Here is a 6,051-nt window from a genome sequence, read left to right as displayed (position 1 = left end):
ATTTGAGCACAGCTCTCTTGTTTTTATTATATGCTTTCCGTTGCTTTGTAGTATTTGGTTGTATTAAGATCGATAATTAATAAATGAATAAAATAGCATAAATTGAAGTGAATATTGAGGGAAAATTGACGTCAGATCATATTGGAAGATATTCTGACTTGGATAATTATTCCATAGACTGCCGGTACGCTACACATCTATTGTGTAGATGTTGGACACAAATTTGAAATACTGGTACTGGTAGGATTCCGGTTTGACGTAATGGCATGATAGGTTGTTGATTAGTAACAGAAAATAAAATCTTAATATCCAAGTATTTCCTGGTATAAACTGGGCACAGTGCGAGAACTGTAGTTTGCATTGACTAATTTTACTATCCGTTGATGCGTCCAACCACAACGAAGTGAATTTTTTTTTCTTTGGTTATCAGCTCTAAAGTTGAAGTTAGGGTGCGTATTCTCTTATGAGGACTCGAAACAGATAATGAACTTTATTCCTTCTTTCTTGAGGCTAGCAATTCTGCACCTAATCAGTAAACAGTTCTTCCTACTCACACGCTAACGCGGGGGACTACATTAGACAATGTGGTTGTAAAAATTATAGATCTTTAGGAACCATTCAAACATCATTTTTTGTCTTTAAAAAGATCCGCCGCGAAGAATTATTTAAATCAAAACAGTCGCTGGTTATTATATATTTTCTTTACAGAGCTTTATTGGTCGTCAAGAAGCCACTATTACTAATTCGAAACAACAGTGCATTATTTACTCAACTGGCTGATATAATTGATTCGTTGAAGGGCGCAATCTCGCAGCGTTGGAGTATTATGGAGCAACAATAGCTGAATATTGAAAGTGGTAGAGAAGGACCATGCCGATGCTGAAATGCTAAAATCAAGGTTTCAAGAGTTTTACACAATCACTATGAATTAGTGATAGTTCAATAGTTTTCCATGTTTTTGTTTACAGTAATCATTACTGTCATGTTATTATGTCATTGCATGCTCCATTGGTCACTTGTACAAATAGTGTTCATTCAGTTGTAAAAGGACAGTCTGTTCCTGATGCTATATTGAGCATGTGCTCCATCTGAGGGTTGTTTACTTTAATAATAAACTTTTATTTGACTTATCAATGGTAGCAGAGGCTTAAAAATGACTTCTGTTAATGGGTACAAGAACCCTCCCGAGTTTATGAGCAGTGCAGTAATGAAATAGCAATATGGAAACTTGTGACACATTTGGATGCAGGCAAGCAGTCACTTGCAGTAACACTTTGTCTAAAAGGGAAAGCAAGGAGTGCTGCCCTTGAAATATGCGCTACTGACTTGAATAAAGAAGAGGGGATGGAAACTTTTTTCAATAAACTGGATGGTGCTTTCAAAAGAGACAGTGTAGATCGAGCCTATGGAGCATACCGTGTTCTTGAAACACTTGAAAGATGTTCAGATCAAAGCATTCAAGATTATATTGTGAAGTTTGAACATTTATATAACGAGGTGAGGAAACATGACATGCAGTTACCAAACTCCATTCAAGCCTACAAACGACTTGAGAGTGCTGCTCTTTCTCAACAAGAACGTCAGCTCATATTGACAGCATCTAGTAAACTTGAATATAACATCGTTAAAGCTTCCTTACGGAGAATATTTGGAAGTACTTTTAATAAAGTTAATACTGTGGTTGCTGTAAAGACTGAGCCAACTGTGTTGCAGAACTAAGCAGTACATCAAAGAAAATGACACCAAACAATAATCGAAGAAAAAGACGCAGAGAAAGAGGCACAAACCCCAGAAGAAGAGATGGCACAATTACAAAATGTGTTATTTGTGGTTCAAGCTTTCACTGGGTCAGAGATTGCCCACACAAAGATAAGGCCAGAATTACTGAAGAAAAAGATGATGTGAGTACAACTTTTATAGCAAAATATGTCGATTTTGATGTCTTTGTTGCCAATAATGTGGGATGTGTAATCATTGACACTGCATGTAGCAGGACGGTATGTGGTGCTAAATGGTTATCTAATTATATCAACAGGCTCACCCCCCACATGATAAAGAAAGTGAAATATTTGAACAGTGATGCATCACTCGTATTTGGTGATGGGGAAAATTGTCAAAAAAGCATTGTACAAAGTGATATTACCGGTTGAAATAACTGATATTTTTCGTAACATTGCATGTGAAGTTACAAAACAAAGCTACCTCATCTTCTTGGTAAAACATCCTCAAAAGAAGCAAAAACGATTATTGATTTGGGTATAACTGAGATGTTTGGAAAACCAGTCAAATCACTTGCAGGCGCAAAAAGTCACTATTATGTTAATCTCTTGCCCAGGGGAGAAAAGAATTTATCTAAAGATGGTCCACATACAATTTTGGCGATCAATGCAAACTTGTCTAAGAAAAGATTTGTTCACACTACACAAGCAATTTGGCCATGCATCGTATGATAAATTAAAATCTTTTTTGATTAATTCTGGGGTATCGGAAAAACATGTTTTTGGGGTTTTGAGAGAGGTATATGACGTGTGCACGAGAAGAACAAAATCCCCTCCAAGACCAGTAGTAGAACTTCCAATGGCTAGAGATTTCAATGACAGTGTTGCATTGGATTTGCATGAGATTGTATCAGGTTTGTGGTATTTTCATGTTATTGATATGTTTTCTCGTTTATCAGCAGCATGTGTTATTCGCACAAAATCGACCATTACCATTGTTTGAAAATTCATGACCACATGGATTGGTGTTTATGGTGCTCCTCCAAATGTTCAAAGTGAAAATGGGGGTGAATTTAACAGTGCAGAATTTCGAGATATGGCAGCATGTTTTGGTATTGAAGTTAGTACTGCGCCTGCTCAAAGTCCATGGAGCAATGGGATGGTAGAAAGACATAATCACACATTGACCGAGATTTTGCTAAAGATCAAAAACAGCGAACGGGTAGATGGGAAACTGCCCTTAGCTGGGCATTGTCAGCCAAAAAATCACTTCATAATGTATATGGATAGTCCATATCAACTCGTGTTTGACAAAAATCCCCACTAACCATCTGTTATGATTGATAAAATACCTGCAATACAGAATAAGCAAATGAGTCAAATTCTATCTGACATCAATTTCATACATGTTGCAAGACGGGCTTTCCGTTGAAGCATAAAGCAGTGAACGTATCCGACGTGCTTTGCGGAAACAGGTGAGATGTTTTGAAGAAGATTTAGGTGATAAAGTGTATTATAAAAGGGAAGATTCATTGAAATGAAAGGACCTGGGCATGATATTGGTTGTGATTAATCTTTGGGTTTCGTACGACATGGAGCTATAGTTGTAAGAGTACGCAGATGCAGATTAATAAAAGTTTGTGAACAAATTTATTGTGATTTACAACAATCGAATCCTGATAATACAAAATTTTTGCCTAAGTATTATGACAAACTGAGAACCTGACTCTAGCACACCAAACAATTACCTACATGATGATGAGACTAACATGGATAACCAAAATTCTATCCTAGAATAACCGATAATAAATCTGTTGTGAATTTCAAGAAGGGACAGATGGTGCGTTTCTTCATTCCTGATGATGAATCCATGCAAGAAGCAGAAATTCTGGGACGTGCTGGAAAAGTCACGGGAAAATATAAGAACTAGTATAATGTTAAAGTGTTCAAGCCCGATGTTAAAGCAGGTCAAAATTCTTCCTTTGATTTTGATAAAGTACAGAATTTATTTGTTATATCTGAACAAGTCCCAACTGAAGTCGTGGATGAAGCTGAAAATGGGGTATTAAATAGTAATTCTCCTCGAAGGAGAATCTTTAATAACGTCATATATTTTCTTATTAGAAGCAAAGCATAAGGTGCTTGATAGTTGGAAAAAAATCAGGTATATAATGAAGGGCAAAAACTTTGTCCACCAGATGGGTATGTACTCTTAAAAATACACCTGATGGTATAATCTCCAAAGCAAGACTGGTGATTTGTGGTATCGGAGATGAATGTTCAAATGAAATACCAAAAAAAAGCAAGCATCACAGAAAGCGATCGTAAATCGATGAGATCACTGATTCGACAAATTCTATGGACCGCGAATCAGACAAGACCAGACTTAGCATTTGAAGCATCGGCTATGCTTCCAACACTACCACAAGCCAAAGTCAGAGATATTATTTCCCTGAACAAAGTTGTACGTCAACTGAAATCTCAGTCTGTGAACTTAAGATTTAATTATCTGGGTTCAGATGTAGGCTTACCATACGTCCCGGTTTAGCCGGGACAGTCCCGGATTTGACAAGCTGTCCCAGCGTACCGGCCGGTTCACTCAAATGTCCCGGTTTGTCAGCACGGCTGTCAAGGTTAAAATATTCATATATATATTCATTATTAATACAAATTTTTTTTAACGTTGGCAGCCCATTTACCACTGTTTTGCGACACACTTCGCTAGTTCAGAGAAAGTGAAATTGCTCTATTGTTATGTCACAATTGGTATATGTTTTAATGCGTTTTCTGGCGTTATTACAATACCGTTAAGTTGTCGAAATGCCATAAAGAAAGTACAAATTTTCTAATGAGTTGAAGAAAGATTTTCCTTATCTGAAGCAAACTGAAGGAAGAAAGGTACACTGTACGCGTTGCAGATCTGTTTTTCTGTTAGTCATGACGGTCGTTCAGATTTCAACGATCATATCCAAAGCAGGAAGCACAAAACACTAATTGAGGCATCGACTCGACCGACCAATTTCTTTGCGATAACAAATTCGGATGATTCTGTGTCGTTGGCAGCCGACATTTACCTATCACACTGCTATTCATGACCAAAGTTTTAACTGCACCTCTAAATTGATTTCAAATTTTTTTAGCCTAAGTTTGCATTAACTTGTAAATAAACATAGTTAGAATTTCTGATGTCCGCTGTCTGATAAGAGGATTCACTGATTTTGCACGTTTACCCAGAAATAAATGAGAGTCGGTGATTTTTAATTGCATTGCTCCGCTGTTCTCCTCTGAACCCAATGATGATTTACTTTAAACCAGTTTTCAGTAACCCTCGATGCCTCAAACAGAAAAGATATAGGGCTTGTTCCAGTTGTGGTTCGTTAATTTTTACCTGATGTTGGTGTGAAGATAAAACTATTAGAATTCAAATCTCTACCCGGGGAAACCGCCAAAACTTTTACTGGATACTTGCTCTCTGTTCTCGATCAAAGTCATTTAAAGGGAAAAGTTGTTGGATTCTGTGCGGATAACTGCAACATCAACTTTGGAGGCGTAAAAAGACGAAAAACAAATAATGCTTTTTTTTCAAACTAAAAGAAATATAACCGGTATAGATTGTGCGGCTCATGTAGTTCAATACTGCACTGCGATACCCTTTTCAACATGCCGTAGATACTTTGCCTATTTGTGTTGTTGTCAAAATGTATAAATATTTTTACATTTACACTGTCCGAGTAACAGAGCAGAAACCATTCTGCGATTTTGTTGATATTGAATATCAACGGCTGTTACAGCATGGCAACACTCGGTTTCTCTCTTTATTACCTGCTTTGCAAAGGATTACGGAAATGTTTGAAAGCTTGATAAGTTACGCAAATTCTCAAAAAGCATGTCATTACTCTTATGCTAAAATGTTCCAGCGTACGAACTTCACTTGAAATTTGGCCTTTGCCAGCTCACCTACTTCAACAAAATATTTTAATTTTGGAAAAAGATAATAGTAATGCCGTAGATCAGGGGTCGGCAACCTACGGCCCCTGGGCCGCATCCGGCCCGCAGAGTATTATAATCCGGCCCGTGACGCTTCACTGAATTATAGTAACAAAACAGCCGTTTTGGCGATTATATATTTTAAATTATATTATAACCTAACATGTATATAATTCACAATTATTCGTTTAATGAGCCTACAATTTAATTATAATTAGACAAATGGCAACAAAACGCAGAAAAGTTTATGCTAAGTGCAAAGAGTTCAATGGCGCTGAAAATATTCAAATGGAATTTTTTGAGATGCAATGAGGAAATAAATCTATATTCTATTCGAGAGATGTAT

General features: G+C 36.9%; 1 protein-coding gene across 1 annotated transcript in view; it reads left to right on the top strand.

Moving 5' to 3' along the window:
• Positions 1-52: 52 nt before the first annotated feature.
• The window catches only part of LOC120332448 (proteasome subunit alpha type-7-like), a 139,531-nt gene continuing 133,532 nt past the window's right edge, over positions 53-6,051 (top strand). Inside the window, exon 1 of the mRNA XM_078119146.1 lies at positions 53-68. The gene's annotated coding sequence lies outside the window, so the exon portion shown is untranslated. The remainder of the gene's footprint in view (positions 69-6,051) is intronic.

Source organism: Styela clava, chromosome 13, assembly GCF_964204865.1.
Source record: "Styela clava chromosome 13, kaStyClav1.hap1.2, whole genome shotgun sequence".
In the NCBI taxonomy this organism is placed as follows: domain Eukaryota; kingdom Metazoa; phylum Chordata; class Ascidiacea; order Stolidobranchia; family Styelidae; genus Styela; species Styela clava.
This window is presented reverse-complemented; position numbering and strand designations above follow the sequence as displayed.